The sequence below is a fragment of the Mytilus galloprovincialis genome, chromosome 13 (assembly GCF_965363235.1).
Source record: "Mytilus galloprovincialis chromosome 13, xbMytGall1.hap1.1, whole genome shotgun sequence".
Lineage (NCBI taxonomy): Eukaryota > Metazoa > Mollusca > Bivalvia > Mytilida > Mytilidae > Mytilus > Mytilus galloprovincialis.
The window spans coordinates 52,436,864-52,463,065 of NC_134850.1; the positions used below are offsets into that span (position 1 = coordinate 52,436,864).

At 32.9% G+C, this 26,202-nt stretch overlaps 1 long non-coding RNA gene across 1 annotated transcript; it reads right to left on the reverse strand.

The window, feature by feature from the left end:
• Window positions 1-5,803: 5,803 nt before the first annotated feature.
• LOC143056703 (uncharacterized) lies at window positions 5,804-9,436 on the reverse strand. The gene is made up of 4 exons (XR_012972469.1): window positions 9,398-9,436; window positions 8,670-8,723; window positions 7,423-7,456; window positions 5,804-5,843 (listed from the first exon to the last, which is right to left on the reverse strand). It is a non-coding gene; the product is annotated as an uncharacterized LOC143056703 (long non-coding RNA).
• Between the last annotated feature and the right edge of the window lie 16,766 nt (window positions 9,437-26,202).

Genomic DNA, 26,202 nt, shown 5'->3' on the forward strand with positions numbered 1-26,202 from the left:
TCAGAATAGCAGCACAAGTGTTGAAACAAAAAGTTTTAAACTTCGCGGTCAGTACTGTTACGGGACGGGGGGTTGTCCCATAAGTAGAGGTATTTATATAAGGTTAACACCCTGGTTACTATACTCTTGGTAAATTCTAATATAGAACTGTCAACTCTGGTGTCGAGTTACAAACTAAGTTATACTGGTAGCGTAGCTGGCAAAATGATCAAGACTATGGTAGCGTAGCTGGCAAAACAGTTAAGGCACTGATCTAAATATGGTATCACAGAAACTCATTAACATTGACTTACTAATTACATGTACAACAGACAACAAGATTAATTAAGCTTCACAATTTATTATATACAAACAATCAATACTATTACAAGCATCAATCCCATGAAAAACCACCATAGCAGTTTCATAAACTATACAGAGACCCCCCTTTTTGGTACGTTAATCGTTTGTCAACAACGTAGTAAGCGTAGTAAAACATCTAGGTCAAACATGGTTTGGTCCATTTATCCAACGGGGATGCAAAGGTACATGTATTTCATCGACTGCGGCACATTTGGTTTGCTTTGCCTTTGGTAAGTTTCCTTGGTACCAGGAGTGACTGCCCTGGTAGCGGGCCGCAGTCTATCTGAAGATTGTTGTGCACTCGCTTTTATATTTCTGTCCCACCAACGTCTCGTGCCCCTATGGAGATGGTGGGCAAATTACGTTATGTTGATTGGATGCTGATCTCAGGTCATTAGGTCACTGACGTCAATAAACATAGTGATGCAAATGGCGGCGATCGGAATGTTGACATTCTGTCGAGTCGGGAAATGGACAAACGGGACTTATCTAAGCATACTCTTAGCATGGATGGGCCCCGGTTACAATATATATGCCTAACGCTAATAAAATAACAAGGTAATAAAGCAGGAACGTGTGAAATAAGAGTAAACAGAAGGTGGGAACAGTCATTCAGTCGGGGGACCCCCCGTGGTCAAACAATGAAGACGAACTCTATACTATTTTTCCCAGATACCTTACTAACAATATGTAATACAATAACAATATATAAGTATACACAGTGTTCATCAAATGTCTTTGTATACGCGTTGGCTAACAGTAAACGACGAACGCGTAAATAGAAATGAGTGTTTACTGAGTAGCCCGATAGAGTCGTATATACAAACCTACAGCCTACACCCTAAACCGTAACACTACCCCCAACCCAGGATAAGAGTTCGTCCTCGAACTTAAAAATAGGACACCTACCTAATAAATACCTACTTATCAACCTACTAAAAAAAATAAACCGGATCTTCTCTGTGTGGTTGCTGGCTTCATATACATGGTAAATTAATCACAGTAATCATCATTAGTTCTATAGTATCGATCTCTGGTACTGAGATCAAACATTTGTACCATAATTCTGGTATCAATAATATGGTCTTAAACATGGTATAATGTATCTCTGAAATTGAGATACTCTGTATACAACAGTGGCGGATCCAGAAATTTTCATAAGTGGGGGCCCACTGACTGACCTAAGAAGGGGCCCGCTCCAGTCACGCTTCAGTGATTCCCTATATAGGCAACCAAATTTTTTTCCAAAAAGGGGGGGCCCGGGCCCCCTGGCCCCCCCTCTAAATCCGCCTCTGTACAAGTATATATCTGGTTTCAATGTAAAGTGCTTGCTCTACTTGGTGTAAACTTCATGATATAGTTGGTTCAAATAAATAAGTGGCTGAATAAATGGTACTTTAAATTGTGCATGTCACCCGTCACAAAGACACGTCAGTGAATCACAATAATACCATATGAAAATATTCCACAGAACTTCCATCCGTCACACAGACACGTCGATGAGTCACCTGGAACACTGGCAAACTAAATTTGGTAACATAAATACTGCTTGGTATTCCACAGACATTCCACCCGTCACTTAGACACGTCGGTGAGTCACCGGGACAATACCAAAATAAAAATATTCCACAGACCTTCTATCCGTCACACAGACACGTCGATGAGTCACCGGGAACACTGGTAAACTAATATAAGTAAAACAAATACTGTATGATATTCCACAGACATTCCACCCGTCACTTAGACACGTCGGTGAGTCACCGGGACAATACCAAATACAAATATTCCACAGACCTTCCATCCGTCACACAGACACGTCGATGAGTCACCGGGAACAGTGGCAAAACAAAATATAAAACAAAATACTGCATGGTATTCTACAGACATTCCACCCGTCACTTAGACACGTCGGTGAGTCACCAGGACAATACCAAATAAATACATTCCATTGACATCTCATCCGTCACTCAGACACGTCGATGAGTCAATCAGAATATTTCTGTATACTAGTAAATAATACTGTAGTCAATAAAAGGTCCAACCATACAACTCTGTTTATCATACAATGGTCTATAAAAAGGTTATTCATTGGTAACATGAATGCATACATAACACCACCTCAGCAGTTTCAACTGATAGAACAATAAATATTTAAAGAGGTGCAACTCTTTATAAAAATACTGAAATATTTAACGAACTCATTTTCCGGTATCAAAAATTACTACTAGTATTACTGGTACAAAACTCACTTTCAGGTATCGAAAATGACTATTACTGGTAAAAATCTCATTTTCATAACAAATATATATATAAAAAAAAACATGTTCACATGCTAACATTCATGGTATCTGAATGTAACAAACATTAACGATTAAGTTCTCTTAGGACAGTCTCTAATGGCGTGTCCTTTCTCATTACAGAAATAACAGGTCTGGTTTGCCTTGGTATTTATACAAACAGACGTTTCAAATTTTGGTTGCTGTCTAAACTTTTTCTCTCTAGCCCTAAAAGTTTCACATTTCAGAGCACAGTACAACGCTCCGTCAATGGTTTCTACATTGCTTTGTACAATAGCCAATTCTAAATCATGATCATTTAGTGCTTTTCTAAATGCCCTATAAGTTAAATAGTCTCTGGTATCGAGACTCGCGGATGGGTAAGCCATTCTGACTAGCCTTTTTATATTATCCGCCAGTTCCTGCAATGGTTGACCTGGTTTTCTAACACAAGCATCAATTTGTGACATATATACATCTGTCAGGTTTTCAGGAGCAAACCTTTTGGTTAACAGTTTAACTAAATAACAATATGTTGGGATATTATCTATCTCAATATCAGCTAAAGTCGACAAAGCAGCACCATTCATACATGTAATAAGCTTTAAAACTTTTATATCTTCAGACCAATTATTTAATTTTGCAACAGCCTCAAAATGTAACCTGTACTCAAGCCAGTTAGTGGTCCCATCATATTTTGATGGTTTTGTATACCCAATAGTCTCGATGCATACTGGTTCTCGGTTAGACAACTGGTTTGATTCACTACTCCCGCATACTTTATTGGTAACATTAGAACTTGTATTCTCACATGAACAATCATTGGTAACTTTTGGTATTTTATCTAAAACACTCATACACAAATTTGCCACCTGGTCTTCTATTTTCAATATACTACTTAAAAGTGATTCAGAAAGATTTTCAAGCTTTTCTACTTTTTCATTATTTATCTTTAACTGTGTTTCAAATCTATTAAAACGGTCCCCTAGGGTATTCAAATTTCTACTGAACTGGTTCACTACATTTGTATAGACCTCAACCTTCTTATTCATGGTATTTACTACATCATCTGGCCTTGATACACAAGATTTATCACTAACTGGGGTAGATGCACGACTGTCAGGAACAAAATTTTCTGAAGGACTAACGCAACTACTCATGTTAATTGTTTAAATGAAACTCTGTTGTACAAGTAAGTCAAAAAAATTCATAAATTATATATACTGGTTCAAGTCTCTACTCTCAAGGTGTGGTTTTATACGTATCCCACCGCTGCCACCAAATGTTACGGGACGGGGGGTTGTCCCATAAGTAGAGGTATTTATATAAGGTTAACACCCTGGTTACTATACTCTTAGTAAATTCTAATATAGAACTGTCAACTCTGGTGTCGAGTTACAAACTAAGTTATACTGGTAAAAATGTAGCGTAGCTGGCAAAATGATCAAGACTATGGTAGCGTAGCTGGCAAAACAGTTAAGGCACTGATCTAAATATGGTATCACAGAAACTCATTAACATTGACTTACTAATTACATGTACAACAGACAACAAGATTAATTAAGCTTCACAATTTATTATATACAAACAATCAATACTATTACAAGCATCAATCCCATGAAAAACCACCATAGCAGTTTCATAAACTATACAGAGACCCCCCTTTTTGGTACGTTAATCGTTTGTCAACAACGTAGTAAGCGTAGTAAAACATCTAGGTCAAACATGGTTTGGTCCATTTATCCAACGGGGATGCAAAGGTACATGTATTTCATCGACTGCGGCACATTTGGTTTGCTTTGCCTTTGGTAAGTTTCCTTGGTACCAGGAGTGACTGCCCTGGTAGCGGGCCGCAGTCTATCTGAAGATTGTTGTGCACTCGCTTTTATATTTCTGTCCCACCAACGTCTCGTGCCCCTATGGAGATGGTGGGCAAATTACGTTATGTTGATTGGATGCTGATCTCAGGTCATTAGGTCACTGATGTCAATAAACATAGTGATGCAAATGGCGGCGATCGGAATGTTGACATTCTGTCGAGTCGGGAAATGGACAAACGGGACTTATCTAAGCATACTCTTAGCATGGATGGGCCCCGGTTACAATATATATGCCTAACGCTAATAAAATAACAAGGTAATAAAGCAGGAACGTGTGAAATAAGAGTAAACAGAAGGTGGGAACAGTCATTCAGTCGGGGGACCCCCCGTGGTCAAACAATGAAGACGAACTCTATACTATTTTTCCCAGATACCTTACTAACAATATGTAATACAATAACAATATATAAGTATACACAGTGTTCATCAAATGTCTTTGTATACGCGTTGGCTAACAGTAAACGACGAACGCGTAAATAGAAATGAGTGTTTACTGAGTAGCCCGATAGAGTCGTATATACAAACCTACAGCCTACACCCTAAACCGTAACAGTACGTCTACTGAGCATGCGCAAAAGCATGTACAATTCAAGTCATGAATCTAAAGATGATTGACAAATGCTTAGCATATGCTTACTTTTAAAAGAACTTTGCTAATCTATGGCAGTTTAATTTTTAAAGGAATATTGCATTGGCCAATTTTGGGTTATTTTTTTTTATGAAAATTGAAATTACCCTTTTCTTCCTCTTCCTTGCCTTTTTCTTTTTTCAATTGCTCAACCTGAAATAATAAATGAGAAGTGAAAAATAGTATGAAAATATATATTACCCATTAGTTTGTTTTAGCTTCATTATAAAATTAACATCTCTCAATGCAGTTGTCACTCAATCTACTTCTATTAAGGTGAAATTTCCCCATTACATAATCATTCATTTAATATTAGATTCATAGCCCTTCCTGGATTTTTACCAAACTTGGACACAAGCTTGTTAATTTGTTAAATATACTTTTTTATTTTATTGGTAAAGAAGGGAACCACAAACTTAAATGTAAAAAGAACAGCACATTTTTTCAGTGGCTTGTATGCAGACTTTAGGAAAACCACAAAATTGAATATCCACAAACATGAAAGTTTTCCTTAAATCCACATAAAATTTATACCCAGGAAAATAAAATTAATCCACAGTAAAGAACTTTTGCTGACAATTGCATAAATTGCAGGGGACTTACAAAAATCACAACCATGAGTATTAAATTAATTACTAAACCATTTTGTTTGAACTGTAATTTCAAAACACCTTCTTACCTTCTGTCTTTCAGCATGAAGTGATCTGCTTATTCTCTCTGAAAATTGAACATGTAGTGTTAGGTATCAACATAAAAGCAAGAAATTATATCTTTGATCAGGTTAACAATTGATTTAAGATCTTGTCCATACAGCCTTTTGTGAACACCAAGTCATTTACATTTACACTGTTTAAACAGAAAGTATAACTCTTCAAACTGATTTAAAGGTTTGTACCCCATCACATTTGTGCCTGACCAAGTCGGGATATCTTGACCATTTGTTGCCTGAGTACATGTATGATTAATTTTCACCCTGTATAACCCGGATACAGATGAATCTGGACGTTGATGCATTCAAATCGAACACACCGTGTACCACTGAGTTCAGACAGTAAAGAATGACCACTTTTATAGAAAATCCAATATCCATTCTTCAGATATTTTGCTCCAATATATTCTTTGCCATAATACTCATTACTTACTAAAGTTTTTTGAAATATGTGACATTTTTGTACACAAACATCACAAAACGCACGACAATATCAATGATAAAACGGCCTGGTATTTTTAAACATCAAAACTTAATGTTTCTCGTGCATCATAGTTTTAAAACATACATTTTTGAAAATTTCATAGTTTAAAATTAACAAATTTATAAAGATCGTTGGTTTATGTTGTATCTAGAAACAAAAAAATACAAGTTTAAAAGTGTCTTCCCTTTCATAACAGCTTTTTATACGGTACGCTTCGTTGCGACAATATTGTGTTTGTCAATGAATTTTGCATGTATTAAATTATGCTTTAATATGATTTTAACCAATATACATGTTTTAAAAAAATAATTTACCACCATAACATGCAGACAGCAACCCATAATATCTGTTGTATTGTCGAAACACTCTTGGAGGTATTTTGTACATACGAAAAAAAACATCCTTATGTATACGAAAGTGTAAATTTGTAGGAAAACACAATTACTCGAGATGCAAATATCACTGGCTGAGCATACAGATACACAGGTCTGATTTCTAATTTGATATCATTTTTGAAAGTGTTTACCATACGACATTCAATGTACGGTTACACCACTGTCCTAGGTTAGGGGTTGGTTGGGTGCCCGCTAACATGTTAATCTTGCCATATTCTGTATGTGCCTGTCCGAAGACAGAAGCGTGTAATTCAGTGGTTATATATTTTTTTTGTTCACTATTTAAGCATAAATTAGACCATTAGTTTTCTCGTTTGAAGTGTTTTACATTTGTCATTTCGGTGTGTTTTATAGCTGACTATGCGGTATGGGCTTTGCTCATTGTTGAAGGCCGTACATTGACCAAGGGGGTCATGGATTACAATAGAGTTACATTAAGGCTAAATAAGATGTGTATACCAATGAACATGTAATTTATAGCCATCGTTGATAAGTAATACATTTTCTTTAACGTGGAGATATACAGATGAAGAGATAATTCTTAATATTAACTGGTTTGCCTTCTTCGATTATTATTTTTTTTTTAGTTTTTAAGGTATAAAGATTATCCTTATATGCTTACTTTTAATAGAACTCAGCTAATCTATGACACTTTAATTTTTAAAGGAACATAGCATTGGCCAAACTTAGTATGAAAATTAAAATTACCCCTTTCTTCCTCTAACCACCTCAATTTCTCAACCTGAAATAATAAATGAGAAGTGAAAAATAGTAGGAAAATGTTTATTACCCATTAGTTTGTTTTAGCTTCATTATAAAATTAACATTTCTCAATGATGTCACTCAATCTACTTCTGGTATTAGGTGAAGTTCTTCTTTTAAATAATCTTTCATTTATTAGATTCATAAATCATCCCTTATCTTTACCAAACTTTGACAGAAGCTTGTAACTTTATTAGATACATTTTTTTATAGATTTTATTGGTAGATTAAAAGGAACTACACATTTTCCCAGTTGCTTGTATGCAGACTTTATGAAAACCACAAATTGAATATCCACAACCATGAAAGTTTTCCTTAATCCACATAAAAAATTAAAATTGATACCCACGAAAATAAATTAATCCACAGTAAAGCACTTTTGCTGACAATTGCATGAATTGCAATCTTTCAGAGTATAATTAAGCACTTCATAGTCCCAAAGATTAGCTAAATTTGAATTAATAATAGTAAAATGGGTCACTTTAAAATAATTATGTTAAATAATTTTGTTCATTATATTGCAATTTCATATCTTAACCAAATAATCTTCTGTATTGCATATTTTCACCTTTTATATTTTATTTTTTAGAAACAAAACAAAAATACCAAATAAAGATTCTTCTTCAAATAAAGTTGATCAATTATCCTTGTCACTGGGGTCATCATGATCAAAACAGAAACTATGAACTATTGTTGTCTCCATCAATTAATCTAAAAAGACTTTTCTCTGCATTTTTTTTAGTTGAATCTTAGGTAAAGTATTTTTGTAATTTAAAGTTGTAGAGTTGTATTTCAATTCAAATTATAATTTTCCAGAAACATGCATTGGAAATGTACTTTTTTCAACATAAACAAATTAAATTAAGAACTTGAACCCAAATACAGTCATCCAATTACTTATATGCATTTCACTTTACAAAATTTCAAGCAGTCACTGAACAATGAAATTTAGATCAAGGACAACTGATGAACGACAAAAGGGAACTTCATAATATGAGGTATCAGCTGTATACAAGGTATAAGGCATCAAGGTCAAACACCTAAGTCAAAAACATACTGACAAAGCCATGGAAGAAATGAAAAATTACAAAAAGATGACGTACATTAAACGCAAAACACTATGTAACTCAGCCTTATTTGGTTCAATATATTCACTATTTCTTGCTTAAAAAAAATAACATAATTTTGCAAACCTTTTCCTTCTCTGAGCGTAAAAGACTCTCAATCTTAGCATGGTCTACTTCTGCCTACAATAAGAAGTATAAAATTTAAAAAAAAAAAAAAAAGAAAAAAAAGTTTACACTGACACAAAAAATCAACAGTTGCTTCTGCCAAATGACAAAATAAAATCAAGAAAGATAACTCTTAAGTAATATTGTAACAGCTGATGAAGACCAAATACTGGTATGTCTTAGTGCTTGTTTTCTTGATATATTTGAAATTATGTTGAATGTCTTAGATTAAGGCCTTACTGGTATGTCAGACTTGACATTATTAAGGTTCCATAAAGATAATAGTCATGGTCATAAGATGAACAATGCCAGGTGAACATGTTCACCTAATAATCATTTTATATATCTAATAAAGAGATCGATCCAATTCTTCATTTATAAGAAAATACCTGAACCAAGTCAGGAATACTAAAGTAGACAGACACGAACATCTAACAATCATTCCATACACCACAATTATTTTTACAATTGACACATAACAGAAGGAAACTTCATAACATAGTGTATATGTACATAGGGCATGAAGCATCCTAGTCTTCTACCTATGGAAACATGAATCTTTATACAAGTAGTTTATGTTGGCAGATTATAATCCCGATCTTTCACAGGGGACTTACAAAAATCACAACCATGAGTAATTAATTACTGAACCATTTTGTTTGTACTGTAATTCCAAAACACCTTCTTACCTTCTGTCTTTTGGAAGATAATTCTTCTCTAATTCTCTCTGAAAATTGAACATGTAGTGTTATAGGTATCAACATAAAAGCAAGAAATTATAACTTTGATCAGGTAAACAATTGATCTAAGATCTTGTCCATACAGCCTTTTGTGAACACCAAGTCATTTACATGTCAATCAAATAAAAGCAATGTTTAAACAGAAAGTATAACTCTTCAAACTGATTTAAAGGCTTGTACCCATCACATTTGTGTCTGTAACAAGTCTGGATATCTTGACCATTTGTTGCCAGTGATTACATGTATCATGATTAATTTTGGAGAAGGGTCTATTGTTTTTGGTAGGAGTGGTCTTTTGGAATGTCTTATTTTCCTTTTATCCTTTTAATGTTTTAAAGGGGCACTAGCTGTCAAAATTATGGTCACCGATTTGACTCAAATTCTCATATTTGAATTACAACAATGTAAAACATTTATCCAAACTATCAAAAGTCTAAAATAAACAGTTTACAGAGCATGGGGTAGATAATTATAATATAGGTTCATTTCGTGTATATTTTAGTCCAGACGCCATCTAATTAACTATCGATTTCATAATGAAATACTGTCTGTGGACAATATTTATATGAAAATTTGTGTGAAAGACAATATTTCATGGAGGACAATATTTTATGTCACACATGCACTTAAGCTGTGATATACTACACGGATTAATAACAGGCTCTCAATTGAGTTATTTTCTTGAAAAAATGGCATTTTTTGAGGAAAAAGATTGTTTCAAAGACAATTTTACAAAGGACAAAAACAAAACATTTTTACATCATATCACACATCTTTCGTACTTTGTATGGTTTCAGAGGAGATGCAGCTCAATGAAATCAGTCTCTTCCTTAAGTTTGCCCAAATTTATAACAAACGCGAAGATTTTAATTTTCCTATTGTCAACTTTCCATTTCTGTGTAGCAACATCCAAGCGGCACCAGCATATGGAGTATATGTGTCTCAATTGATATGTTACTCTAGAGCTAGCTCAAAGTACGTTGATTTTGTTGAACGAGGAATACTGCTTTCTCAAAAGTTGCTAAGACAGGGCTATAAATCAATCAAATTAAGGTCATCACTCAAGAAATTTTATGGTCGTAATCATGAGCTGATTGGCCATTATGACAAAAGTGTGTCAGAAATCATATCTGATATTCTTCCTCAGTCATGATAACTTTCCATCATTACCGAGCTGAACAAAGAAATAACACGGCGGGTGCCGTATATGGTGCAGGAAATGCTTACCCTTCCAGAGCACCTGATTTCACTCCCGTTTTTAGTGGAGTTCGTGTTGTTTCTTAATTATTATTTATAACAGTCTGTTGATGTAAATGTCCTTTGGTTTTGTGAGTCTTTGTTTACTCCTTAAGGTCATCACTCAAGAAATTACAACCATTCTACAGCTGAAAATATAAGATATTAAAGTTATAAGTTATCGGCCGTCTTAAGTAGTATAGATATATTAATATCTTATATTTTCAGCTGTAGAATGGTTGTAATTAAGTTGTGAGGATGCACTAATAATAGTAATTGTTTCTTGTTGAAGTATTGTACAATTCAAGTCATAATTGACAAATGCTTAAAATATGCTTACTTTAAAAAAAACCTTAGCGTCTATGACACTTTTAAAATTTAAAGGAACATTATGCATAGGCCAAACTTAGGTTATATTTTAGTATGGAAATTAATATTACCATTTTCTTCAGATGTTCTTCTTACATCTCTTTTCAATTGCTCCACCTGAAATTAATCAATGAAAAGTGAAAAATAGTATTAAAATTTATATTAACCATTAGTTCCCAAGCATCATTATAAAATTAATATCTCTCGATAATGTCACTCAATCTACTTAAGGATGTATTCTTCTGAAGTTTCAGCCTCGTAGAAATCTCTTTCTGGATTTTTTTCCAAAACATGTGATACAAGTGGAAAATAGCAATGAATTTAATAAATATCATAATCAAACTAAACTCTGTGAAAAAATTGTTTATTTACTATCAGCTGTTTTTAAGTAAAAAAAAATCAAATTTTACTATACCAATCAAAGCAGTCTTTTTATCCAAAAATTTGAGAAAATGGGTGCATGAGGGGTACAAAAAATGATTTTACTATAAACTTGTACATCCCATATTTTTCTTTTCAAATTTCTTAGATATGTATTATTTTTCAATCATTAATAACAAAGAACTTGAGATAATATGCATTTTGTTCTAAAAACAGAGAAAAATCACAAATTTACAAAATTGACAGTATGGTTAATTTGACACGACAAAGCATCAAAATATGATAAAAAACTTTCTTATATTAACACCTACCTATAGTTTTATTTAAGTGAAACTTATTCAGATTGGTCCACTTAATCTTACTTGAAAGTATGAAAAAAAGTTTAATTGTGGAACTTTAATTTTTTCCATGATAATAGCCCAAAAATGTGCAAAATCTGATGAAAAATGGGAAAATCATCAAAATTGGGTACTTTCAAAATGAGGGCTGTAGCAAAAAAAAATGAAGTGCACCAGCAGCACCACCATATGATTTTTTCTTCACCAATTATTTTTTTTACAGTCATATAAACCCAAACATCAGGTTAAGAAAAAAAGTTCAATTCTAGAAATTTTTGGCTCCTCAGAGGTGTACATTATTAATCTGGTAAGTTGAAGTTTTTCTTTTAAATAATCATTCTCCCTAGATCAAAGAACAACCTGAAATAATCAACAATGAGGAGAAAAAAGTGCCTTTTTGAAGTGACCTGATTTTTATAGCTTGTTAACAATTGTTATGTAATAAAATTGTGAATGGAAATAGGGAATGTGTCAAAGAGACAACAACCCGACCATAGAAAAGACAACAGTAGAAGGTCACCAACAGGTCTTCAATTTAGCGATAAATTCCCGCACCCGGAGGCGTCCTTCAGCTGGCCCCTTAACAAATATATACTTGTTCAGTGATAATGAACGCCATACTAAACTCCAAATTGTACACAAGAAACTAAAATTAAAAATAATACAAGACTAACAAAGGCCAGAGGCTCCTGACTTGGGACAGGTGCAAAAATGCAGCAGGGTTAAACATTTTTCTGAGATCTCAACCCTCCCCTTATACATCTAGCCAATGTAAAAAAGTAAACGCATAACAATATGCACATTAAAATTCAGTTCAAGAGAAGTCTGAGTCTGATGTCAGAAGATGTAATGTACTGTTACACCACTATCTCAGGTAAGAGGAGGGTTGAGAACTCAAAAACATGTTTAATCCTACCACATTCTTTATGAGCCTGTCCTAAGTTAGAAGCCTGTAGGTTAGTGGTTGTCATGCATATTTGTTTGGTTATAAATTAGGCCATTAGTTTTTTTAATTGAATTGTTTCATATTTTCCTGACAGGGCCCTTCGTTCATAGCCGACTATTTGGTATGGATTTTGCTCATTATTGAAAGCTGTATGATTCCTGTAATTGCTTACATTCACTTTAAACTTCTATGGATAGTTGTACTCTCATTAGACATGTTACGAAAAGGTATATTCTCGTCGCTGAGGTTGACAAATTACACTTTAAATCTGGGGACGGTGTCAAAACATTGATTATAGATAAAAATTAAATCATGTGCGTCTTGGTGAATTCAAATCACATTTACGTAACATCCTAATATTATGACATTTGCTTTTGTGATATTGTTGACTATCAAACGACTTGAAAGTTGTACGCGTGTAATAGTGGGTGGAATAGAAAAAGGGGGGCTGAGAGTTATACAAGTTCATTCGATTCTAGATTGATTATATATACATAGTTAGATAATAATTTTATTGTTGTATTACAGTTCCTGAAAAAGTTTAATGTATGGCTTTATTAATCCCAAACAACGCTCTATTGTCTGATTGATTTCTTCTCTCGGGTGTCTCCATAAGCTTCCATTGACACTGAAAGTTTTGAAGCGCCTTATATCGTGTTCGACATATACCCGCCACTCTTATATACGCAAATTCATTTTTTTTACATTTTCATCTTTCTGCTCGTCATTTAGCTCTTAGTTGATGCCTTTTTCAAATCTAATCCTAGTTCAACGTTCAACTGATGAGTAGTGAGTCATATTTTACACAAACCTCTTATTGTTCTAAACAGGCATTAAATATTTGCCACTGAACGTTATGCAACCAATAATCAATCAATCACAAACACCTTATCAAGAAAATACAAATTGAGCTGAAACTGTTTAAATTAAGACAAAGTTGGAAGAAAATAAAGGAAGAAAAGTCATACCCTCGAAGCTATGTGACCGGGAGTATAAATTTTCTAAACTAGAATGCAACATGAAATTTAGGTGGCAAAAAACTGGATCAAAATACATAAACTTCTTTGTGTGCTTTTCATACATATATAAAAATGACCGTTACATATATTCACGAGCAGGTATTTGTAAAGCAGTTTATAATACTTAAGATTATTTGCAACTTCTATCAATTTTGCAAGGGCTCGCCCGAAATATTTACACACGCATGTACCCCGTGTCTCCGTTGCATTTACATGAAGGCTCCCTCCCCCCTCCAATCTTTTGCATTAGAGTTTCTTAAAAATATCATGGAATTTATTAATATCTATTTCTTTTATTTCTTATGGTAAAAATGTTTCTGAATATTCGTTCCATACGGCGGAATTGCCTCCAAAAGTATCAATGCAGTTTTTAAAGAATATTCAATGTATACACAGGTAATCTCTTTTGAATTTCGACACAGTCCCTACATTTAAAGTGTAATTTGTCAACCTCAGCGTCGTGAATATACCTTTTCGTAACATGTCTATTGGCATGCACCCATACTTCATCTCCTTACTTTAATAATACATGATTCTTATTTTTGTGTCAACCTCTTTAATAGACTGTTAACTGTTCTCATGTTCAAGTGTGTCAACCCTTAAGTTTTTCCCCATAAAGCCCTTTGTGAAAGATTGTTGAAATAAAAGGAGAATTCTTTTGTAGAACAAGAATGCACCCAAAGCTTTGCATTTTCTCAAGGTAAAAAGAGAATAACTCTAGAAGAATACTGCCAAAATTTCGACCCTGTCTTTCTGTTATGGTAACCTTATCACTGTATGAGTTTTATAAAATTTGGATTAGCAAACTTAAATATGAGTGTGGTATTAAAAATATTTGCAATTTTCAAGTTATAAAGGGGAATAACTCTTGAATTGTAAGTGACTTACTGAACAAATTAGAACTCTGTTTGCAAGGTTTTGTTTTTACCATATCGTGTACATGAGTTTCATAAAATTTGGATTAAGAAAACTTAACAACTAATGAAGCAAAAAAAATTGCAATTTTCCAAATTGTAATAAAGGGGCATTACTATAGAACAGTAAGTGAATTATTTGAACTATACAAGTTTTGGCTCTAAGCTTTGTGTATGAGTTTCAGAGAATTTGGATTAAGGTGGTACCTTATACTACAGGGAGATAACTCTGTAAAGTCTGCTAAACATTTTAAATACGTAGTTGTGTAAAGGGAATATTAAGCTTCTCAATGATCAAAATTGGTGTTTGTCAAACTGCTATCTAACCAGTGTAATTTTTCTGATAAAATGGTTGGTTTGAAATTTTTATATTTTTGTTAAAGGGTCAAAGTAAATACTTTGTCAAAATTTTATGAAAATTAAACGAGCCAAATTAATTTTAGTGAAAGTGTTGGGTACCACCTTAATAAAATTTAACGTGCAGAAAATAAAATAAAATGAATGGAAGGACAGTAGAAAGGAAAGACAGACTGACCATCAAGGGTATATAACACTAGCTGACTCTATTGCCTACAGCAAGCCATAATAACAATCTTTTGACCTAATTTTTTCTGCCATTTGTATAATGTACCCCTTGACAAGATATTTTTCAAAATACTATTGGAAAACAAACTGGCAAAGCCATAAAAAAAACAAAAAAACACTTTTTAACTCAGCCTCTTGGGTTTTCAAAAATGGCATTTAATTTCAATTTTCCTTGTTTAAAAACAAAATCCAATAATTTTCCAAACCTTGATTCTTTCTGCCTCTAACAGATCCCCAATATCAACTCTTATTTCTTCAGGTACTGCTTCTTCAGGTGCTTCTTCAGGCACTGCTTCTTCTGGTGCTTCTTCAGGCACTGCTTCTTCTGGTGCTTCTTCAGGCACTGCTTCTTCTGGTGCTTCTTCAGGCACTGCTTCTTCTGGTGCTTCTTCAGGCACTGCTTCTTCCTACAATAACAAGAGTGTACAGATTGAAATTACTCACCTTCTTTTCTAATCATAGATATTATGTTGATAGTCCTAAATATAAAGGTCTACTACAACTGTCACATAAACTTAACATGGTCAAATAAAATGAGGTCAAGGTCATATAAACCAAACTAGAAATACATGTACACCTTACAATCATACAATGCACTATAGTTTCTAAACAAGAGTGCACACGCTGAAATGTCTTGCCTTCTTTACTTATCATTGATATATGTTGATAGTCCTAAATACAAAGCTTTACTACAACTATCACATAAATTTAAGGTAGATTCATGGTATACTGCCATCTTGGATTGTACAATTACAGTACAAAATCGATCTAGTTATTTGCCCAAATCAGCAAATTTGGAAACAGTTTTGCAATTTAATGGTTAGACTGTTTATTTATATAAAGAAAACTTGTTAATTTATTGTATTATCTAAAATATTTTAACAAATATCCACCTTTTTGGTTTTTAAAATCATTTTTTTCAAATGAGCCATTTAAGGGGAGATAACTCTTTTAGTACAAAATTTATAAGGGCTAATAGGGAAATTTTTTATTTTTACTTGTGGCAAGAAAACAAGTTTGTTGACACCATGTTTTCTTTTTCTTTTCTTAAAACATATTATGAAACATAATCTTCTCACTATTTATTTCAAAATTCTATGGAATTTTTTTATGCTCTCTTATGTGTTTTTTCATGAACAAACTAACCAAATTTAGGCAATTTTCAACAACTCATAGCTTGAAAAATAGCATGGTGACCCATACTTTTTATTATATTTTTGAAAAAAGCATAGTAAAATCTTCAATTTGGCAAATTATAAGAAAATTCTGTCTCAAAAAACATTTACTTATGATATACCTCAACATGATACATGAAAATGAGGTCAAGGTCATATAAACCAAACAAGAAATTCATGTACACCTAACAATCATTCAATACATTAAATATAGTTCATCAATTGCTTATATATAGTTTCTTAGAAAAAGACTTAACCAAGAAAACTAAACATTGACCAATAAACAATGAAAATAAGGTCAAGGTACCAAGAACCATGCCAGGCAGACATGTGCAGCTTACAATTATTCCATACAACAAATATAGTTGACCTATTGCTTAAAGTTTAAGAAAAACAGACAAAAACTTAACACTGAGCAATGAACTGTGAAAATGAAGTCAAGCTTAGGTCAAACAAAACCTGCAAGACTGACATATATACATCATAAAATATTTCCATACACCAAATACATTTGACCTATATTGCATATATAGTATTAGTAAAAACGACCAAAACTCAAAAACTTATTTTACCACTGAACCATGAAAAGGAGGTGAAGGTCAGATGACCCCTACCAATTAGACATGTAGTCCTTCCATACACCAAACATACTAGATCTATTGCTTATAGCATCTGAGATATGGACTTGACACCAAAACTTAAACTATGAAATGAGGTCAAGGTCATGCGAAACTGTCTTGTGGGCATGGGGACCTTGCAAAGTACGCACATACCAAATAATGTTATCCTATTACTCATTGAGTACCTGTCAACTGACCAGGATCCTGTGGGTGTTACCCGAGTTTTTTACAATTCTGAGGTGTGCCAGGTGACCAAATAATCGGTTTTTGACACAGATTCCTTAGCCTTCAGATTGATTTCATAAGTGATTTTCCTTTGAAATAACCGGTAAATTCGTATTTCCTCCTGAACAGGAGGTTCAACTACCTGTGTAAACTTAAATTGTTTGACCCATTTCAGAGCATGGCTTCACTTGACAACTTTGGTGTAAAACGCACTGTTAATTTACACCAATTACTTTAGCTTTAGTTTAGGTCGTAAATAATTTGTGTATTTCAAAGTTATTTTAAAAACAATTTGAATTACTTCCCCTTTTTTGTCATCTCACAATAATCACCTTAAACTTATGTTTTTTTTTGTAACAAGATTAAATCTGAAATGAATTGAATGCAAAATAAAATTGAGAATGGAAATGGGGAATATGCCAAAGAGACAACAACCCAACCATAGAAAAAAACAACAGCAGATGGTCACCAACAGGTCTTCAATGTAGTGAGAAATTCCCGCACCCGGAGGCGTCCTTCAGCTTGCCCCTAAACAAATATATGCTAGTTCAGTGATAATAAACGCCATACTAATTTCCAAATTGTACACAAGAAACTAAAATTAAAAATAATACAAGACTAACAAAGGCCAGAGGCTCCTGACTTTGGACAGGCGCAAAAATGCGGCGGGGTTAAACATGTTTGTGAGATCTCAACCCTCCCCCTATACCTCTAGCCAATGTAGAAAAGTAAACGCATAACAATACGCACATTAAAATTCAGTTCAAGAGAAGTCCGAGTCTGATGTTAGAAGATGTAACCAAAGAAAATAAACAAAATGACAATAATACATAAATAACAACAGACTACTAGCAGTTAACTGACATGCCAGCTCCAGACTTCAATTGAACTGACTGAAAGATTATGATTTCATCATATGAAAAACATATCAGAATAATACATTTACTATTTTTCTACAAATTTTGAAAATTACTTTTTTCATCTATACCTCTTTAAACTGTTAACTTTATCTTATTATATTCGAATATCAACCTCTCAACTGACCGTATCACGGCTGTGTAGACAGTCAAGGTCATTAAAAACTCAAATTTGTTGAGATATGATCAAATAACTGCACTAATGTATGCAATGTAAACAGAAATTGGCACATTGAATTTCATGGAACGAATAGGAAAAGGAAATAAGGCAATATAACAAAAATCTATAAATAGCCTTCAAGAGCAATGACACATTAATAATATGTACAATTTTAAATTATTTAACCATGTGGACATGTCTTGGAAACTTTGATATAAATTATAAGAAAAATGTCCCCTTAATACTGATATTCAGCTCTAAAAAGTTGGTACGCGTTATGACCTGAGATTTCATTCTTCTATGCAGGTCATGACCTGCATTTTTCATTGTCATAGGTTGACAGATAAATAATGTCAGACAGACATTTACACCTAACAATTATTCTTTAGACTTTATACACATGCATCATGAAAATGAAAGTAGGTATGTACACTTTGCATTATTCTATACACCCAATATAGTATTGTTTAGTGTCTATGAATCAACCCTAATCACTTATTGATGATCAGTGAACCATGAAAATGAGGTCACAGTCACATGAACAGGTATATACCTCTTACATAGATTCTACACACTTTTAAAATTAGTTGACCAGTCTATTACTGTAGTTCCTGAGAAAAAGTAACCTCATCTTGAAATAAGGTCAAGGTTAGGTGATCTCTGTCTGATGAATGTGTAGCTTGCAATGAGCAATTAATTTATAATCTATAATCCTGCATACATAAATATAGACCTTACAACAATATAAGAAGCTAAACTGATAAGTATTAAGGTAGATCATCAGTATATATTTATTGAGAAAGATTTTTCGTATATTTTGCCAAAATGAAGATTTTACTATGCTTTTTTCAAAAATATAATCAAAAGTATGGGTCACCATGCTATTTTTCAATCTATTAGTCGCTGAAAATTGCTTAAATTTGCTAATCAAATCATACATCTGTCCAAGTAATGACATAAACTTATTGATGATCAGTGAACCATGAAAATGAGGTCACGGACACATAAACATACTCAGGAGAAGAAAAAAATGGAGTCACCAAACTTGTTTTCTTGCTACAAGCAAAATTTGAAAATTTCCCTTCTGGTCAAGTATATTTTTTTTGTACTTTAAGGGTTATCTCCCCTTAAATGGCTTAGTTGACAATGATTAAAAAAAAAATTATATTTGTTTGAATGTTTTGTTAAAAACAATAAATTATCAAATTTTCTTTGCATAAATAAACAGTCTAACCAATAAAATGCAAATCTTTCTCCTAATTTGCAGATTAAGGCACATAACTAGACCAATTGACAAGTGTACTGCGATTGTACAATGCAAAATGGGGGTATACCATGAAAAAAACTTATGCTGACAGCGTCATTAAAGAATAAAGATAAAAAAAAGATAAAAATATGGTTGAGGTAAAGTTAAGTTAGAGAATGGAAACCAAACTTTGTGACATACATATGGAAGGACTGACGTACGTACAGACAGACAAGAGTAAAACTTAATGCAATTTATACTAGATACCCTTAAGATTGTTCTGGTCAGTTTTGTCTCAAGTAGTCCAGAGGTTTGAGAGGAAACTTTTTACCATGATGATTACTGACGCCAAGTGATCAGATCATGATGACAATTACTGACAGGGACGCCGACGGTATGCCAACAGACTAGATAAACGGTCAAAAAGTCAATCTTTTCGAACAAATCTTCTATTTGATAATTTATATTATTATATTATTTACCCAATTTTCTCTGAACTTCCTTATCCACATCTCCAATATGTCCATGACAGTATACATGATGGATGATCTACAATTAAAAATACAAAAAAGTCATTTCAAGAAAAAGCAACTTTTCTTAATACAGTCAAATAGTATTCTATTTCACCTTTAATCCCAAGTCCAGTGGCGGATCCAGAACTTTTCCTAAGGGGGGGGGGGGCGCTGACTGACCTATTAAGGGGGGGCCACTCAAGTCATGCTTCAGTGATTTCCTATATAAGCAACCAAATTTTTCCCATGAAAGGGGGGACCCCCCTGCATCCGCCTATGAAGTCAGGAGTACTTTAGTGGTTGCTTGAACCTAATGATGTTGTTTTCCACATTTGTGTTGTATTTTATATACATGTTAACCATGAATCTTGATGCTGGCTTTCTCTTTAGAATTGATTTTGTATTTTGTCATGCAGAGGTCTTTCAGTGTTTTAATTGATCTCTGATGGATAGATATCTCATTAGAAAACATACCATAAATCCACTATTGTGAATTCAGAAATTATTGCATGCACTTTGTATTGCCATTTTGTCATTTTAGACTAAAATGTGATTAAAATTTTTGTGATATTGAGAAAATCCTTTTAAATTCATATAATAAATTTCAAAATGCGTGTTTTAATTATTGCGATTATAACCCTGTTGCATTTTTCACAATAATAAAAACATCACAATAATTTCTGAATTTACAAAAACTTTAAATATAAATTATGATGCACATTATCAAGAACTGACTTGCCTTGCATAAAATTACAATTTCACCAAAAAAATCTAACAACAATTTTTTTATTAATATTTTCATGTGTGTAAATTGAATGGCATATATTCTTCACTGAATCTGTACAAAGTAAACTTTTTATTGATTAAGAAATAATTCATGGGGGCTTGACTTTATACTGATTTTACCACTAATATTTTACCATAGTGACAGCGAGGGTTAAAATATCAGCAAACTTAAGGGCAAACCTGTGATAAAATGATGATTTGTACTAAACTTTCAATGTAACAGGAACTCTAGTATTGCAGAACAATATCATTGAGTTAAAATTTCACCAAAAAAATGTGATAGCAAAATTTGCTGTAAAGTAAATTAATCTGAAATGTTAATGTAAGAATTTGATATCTTAATTATTTTATTATTGAGGTGTAATACCACCAAATCATGGTACGTCACATACGGTTGTATACGAAAGTAGGTCAAAAAATATATTCCTTTGAATTTGACAGTTGTCTTTTATAGCTCACTATACGGTATGAGCTTTACTCATTCTTGAAGGCCGTATGGTGACCTCTAGTTGTTAATGTCTGTGTCATTTTGGTCTTTTGTGGATAGCTGTCTCATTGGCAATCATACCACATCTTCTTTTTTATAGTAGGTAATTAATCCTACATTTTATTGCAGTAAAACTATTTCTGTGTCATAATCATATGTCTTGGGTATTTCAAAACACCATTATTTTTTATTTGGGATTTCTATAGAAAATTTTGTAATCTTGAGGTTACATGGTGACTAAACCTTAAACAAAGATAAAATAAGGGGAGAAATTTGATTGGTTAACTTCCAATGATGGTTATTTTCTTATATGCAATGAAATGTTATGTGAATTTTTTTCTATAGAACTGGACAGGATAAAACTTTACTCATGTCAAGTATTTCTTTTTTTGAAACAAGGATAAATTCTGCACTTCTTTTTGAAAAGTGCAAATTTAACAAAGACTAATAGGGGAAAATCAATGGTGGTATAACACATTATGGGAAGCTGTACATGTACCTTTGACCTTGTGAGTATTATCTCATGTGTTAAAATTTCTTGCTATTTAAGTGAAATAGTTCAATAAATGAAATATTCTGAGTGGATTGAGTCTTCAAAACAAATTTTATGAGAATATTGCCTTGAAATAGGACTCTACCATGAATATTCAGTTGACAGAACAAGCCATACTAAAAGGGGGGGGGGGCTTTTTCTCCTTATTTCTTCTATTCTGCTATGATAGAACATTTTCCTAGGAAAAACTTAAATAAATATATAGTTATAAGTAGATGAAATTATTTTTAATGCCGTAATGACAAATTATTTACTTAAAGAGAAGCCTTTTATGTCCCTCTTTGGAACGCGGCGTAAATTTAATTTTTACATAAGGACTTATTGAAACCTCCTTGGAGACAGTTAACTTTTATATGGATTGTTCATTCTGTTAAAATGCTTCAATTGCTCATTTCTTATAACATTTCTACCATAACTGAGTGAAAGTTACCCTATTATTTTTATTTATTGGCCTGAAAAGTTGAAATTTTGAGGAAATGAGAGGTATAAATTGACCAAAAGAGACCTTATAAGGAAAACAAAAAGGTCCATTAGTGGTATTTATCTTCCTTAAATCATCTTGTGTATCATATTCAACTGTTTGTAGGCAGATAAGATAAATATTTGATCATTTATTGGTCCACACTCTATTCTATCTTGATGCGGCTTGGTTTGGATTTGTCGAAGAAATTTTGCTCGAATCGCTGTAGATGTCGTCTTTCATTTTACTAGATTTTTCTCAAACTATTGAACAGATTATGACAAAACTTAATAGTAATGCTTGAAATAACCAGTATTACAAAGGGAAAAAGTTACATTAAGTTTATTGAACAAAAATGTCTTCTTGAGTGAATTGAATTGCATATTCTTCACTGAATCTGTAGACAGTAAACTTTTTCTTGATTACTAATAATAGACCATACAATCATGTCTACCCATGTTTACAACCAATAAAAAGGCAAACAAACTTAAAATTTCATTACCAATTTACTAGCTGTAATCTGATGTTCAGTTAAGTTGACGTTTGTTGATGAGGTTCATAAGTGTTTCTCAGTTCTAGTTTTTTAAATAGATTAGACTTAGACTTTTGGTTTTCCCGTTTGAATGGTTTTACACTAGTAATTTTTGGGTCCCTGTATAGCTTGCTGTTCAGTGTGAGCCAAAGCTCCATGTTGAAGAACGTACTTTGACCTATAATGGTTTACTTTTATAATTTGTGACTTAGATGGAGAGTTGTTTCATTGACACTGATACCACATCTTCTTAATATATCTAATTAATCACAGTGGCGGATCCAGCCATTTTAAAAAGGGGGGGTTCCAACTATATGCTCCCATTCAAATGCATTGATCGGCCAAAAAAAAGGGGGGGTTCCAACCCCCGGAACACCCCCCCCCCCCTGGATCCACCACTGAATCAATTCAAAGTACACTATAGATAAATACACAATTAGTGGTAATTGAAATATTCCATCTAATTCAATTATGCATATAATTATTACTATTTATACATACCTTTGAAATAATTATAAATAGCTGAAAAACGATGTAAATTATCTGGAAAAAAGTGAAATTATTTTAGTACAAAGTTCATTCATATATGAAAATACAATTTCATTATGGTGTGTATAATTTCTGAAACCTGTATAAAATTTCCTTGTCTATATCGTCACGAAACTTCCAAAATGTTCGATATAGCTTTTTACATATGATTAAAATATTTTTTTACACAAACCCCTTGGTGGGATGGGAGGAAATCTCTTTTTTGAAAATATCATCCATGTGGACCAATGAAGACATTTGAAATTAGACATGTGACAAAACTGTCAATCTCAATTGTTTGTACAGTTTACTTCCAAAATATTGTATCAATGTAAACTTGAAAATTGTTGTATAATGGTTTTGGGAATCAAAACTTGTGCATTTCTTTATTTATGTGTAAATAAGGTTAGTTTCTCTGTACTCCAGAATTTCCCAAGTTTTTATTTCAGTCATTTACAATGATATTCAAGTTTACTTATATGGATGGGGTTAAATGATTAAAGAATAATGCCCTTAAAAAATGAAGATTAGAGAATAAAGGGCCAAAAAAATGAAGATTAGAGAAAAAAGGGGTAAATTTTTTGAAGATTAGAGAAAAAAGGGGTTAATTTTTTGAAGATTAGAGAAATAAGGGGTGAAAACTAAATGTTTACAGAATAACAGTTTGATTTTAAGGGGGAATAGGCAGAACAGGAGTTTTGGGTAAACAAAATCAGGATAACCTAAAGAAAACAAGGTACAGAAAAAAGCGAAAAATAAAAAAGGAAGGACAGAGATTACTTGTAAAAAAAATGCAGGACAAAACTTTTCATGGTGGCCCCTCCAAATCAAATGGTATAGCTCCCTAAATGGTAAAATATGTCATACTTTAGAAGACGAAACATAAATGTTTCTTTAAAGTTTAACGCATTATTGCTGCCTGACTTATAATATACAAAATTAATAAAAAGAAAGAGTTAAAATGTCTCTTGCATTGCACTTATTTAATATTTCAAACATTTTTCAAAAAAATAGATTGTTATAGAACTTGTGCGAGATATTACTGATATCAACCTATACAGTTGTAGTATGAGTTTTATAAAAATCTGGTAAGCATGTTCCAGTGAGAGTGTGAACAAAGACCTGCAGACAAATGGACAGACATCAAATCCTTCTCCACATGTGGCACCCCTCCTGTTGTTTATGTAAATACAAACCCAGTGTAAGTCTAATTTGGAAGGTCACATCTAACATAAATGTAAATATAGACAGCAAGTGCCCAAGTACAAGCAAGTGTCTTAATAAAAGTAAGTACCTATAATAGTACTACCAGTATATATATTTTATGTTTCAAACATTAATTTAATGATTGAAACATAAAATATATACTGCGGATTCATTATTATTCGTCGGATACCAATTTTTTGGGGTTTCATGGGTACAGGTGAACCCGGAATTTAAATGTCCAACAAATTACAGATGTTCTATAGGCTATGTATGCAGAGATTGGCACGAAATCAAATATCCACAAAAGTGCAAGTTTTCCTCTATCTATACCTGCCAACTTTTCAAAATGCCCATGGGGGTTTTGCGTGCAAGATGACTATCATAGTCCTATAAAACCTTCAAGTGGGCCATCAAATACATTTTAATGTTGTTTTTCGCTTCTTCATACTTTTATAAGCCTATAGTCATTGTAAAATCAATTGTTTTGATTAAAATTGAGGACAAAATTTCTCTTTAAAAATTTCAATTTGGGAGCCTCCATGGAGGAAATCCCCCACGAATAGTGACAGTTGGCAGGTATGTCTATCCATGAAAATTGATACCAACGAAAATAATGAATCCACAGTACTCATCTCATGCCTCATAAAGACATTGTTGACAGCTTGGAGCCTTGGAATAATACTTGTTTTAGTCACATTTTGTGTTTAAATGCATTCTAATGTCTATTAATTTCCTTCTAATGAGATTGCTTTGGACTGTAAAATTCTCAAAACTTGTAGTTTTAAATTTATCATTTTTTAGCTGTTTTATATAACTTTTTTAAACTGAATATTTTCTATAATAATCTCACTGTTATGAAATCATGGAATTAAAAAGGCAATTATTACCCCTTTGTGGAAACAAACTAATATTTTTGATTATCTCCCCTTTCACATGTTTAACTATGATAATAAATGTTATACTCCTTTTTTGCACAACCTAAGGTAGGTGTGATAATGACATATTCCTTTGTACACCAAACCTTCTTTTGTTGGGAATTACGTCAGACATATGCATTTGTTTGCACCTGTCCTAAGTCAAGAATTTGATGTTCAGTGATTGTTGTTTTTGATGTGCTTCATAAGTGTTTCTCATTTCTTGTTTGTTTATATAGATTAGACAGTAGGTTTTCCCGTTTGAATGGTTTTACTCAAGTAATTTTTGGGGCCCTTTACAGCTTGCTGTTCAGTGTGAGCCAAGGCTCCGTGTTGAAGACCGTACTTTGACCTATATTATAATGGTTTACTTTTACAAATTGTGGATTGGATGGAATGTTGTCTCATTGACACTCATACCACATCTTCGTTCTAATATGTCATCTGACAGTTCTAAGCACTCTAATAAAACCATTTGGATGGTAAAATTAGTGTAAATATGAGTTGAAAGGCATTGAAAAACCAAACATTTCAAAAAGTTTGCCTAATCTGGATATAGGGACTTCTCTAATTTTTGTGCTATTTTCACTTTTCTCGATTGGGTGTAACTTGAGAAAAATATTTGTCATCACTCAGGAAATAATT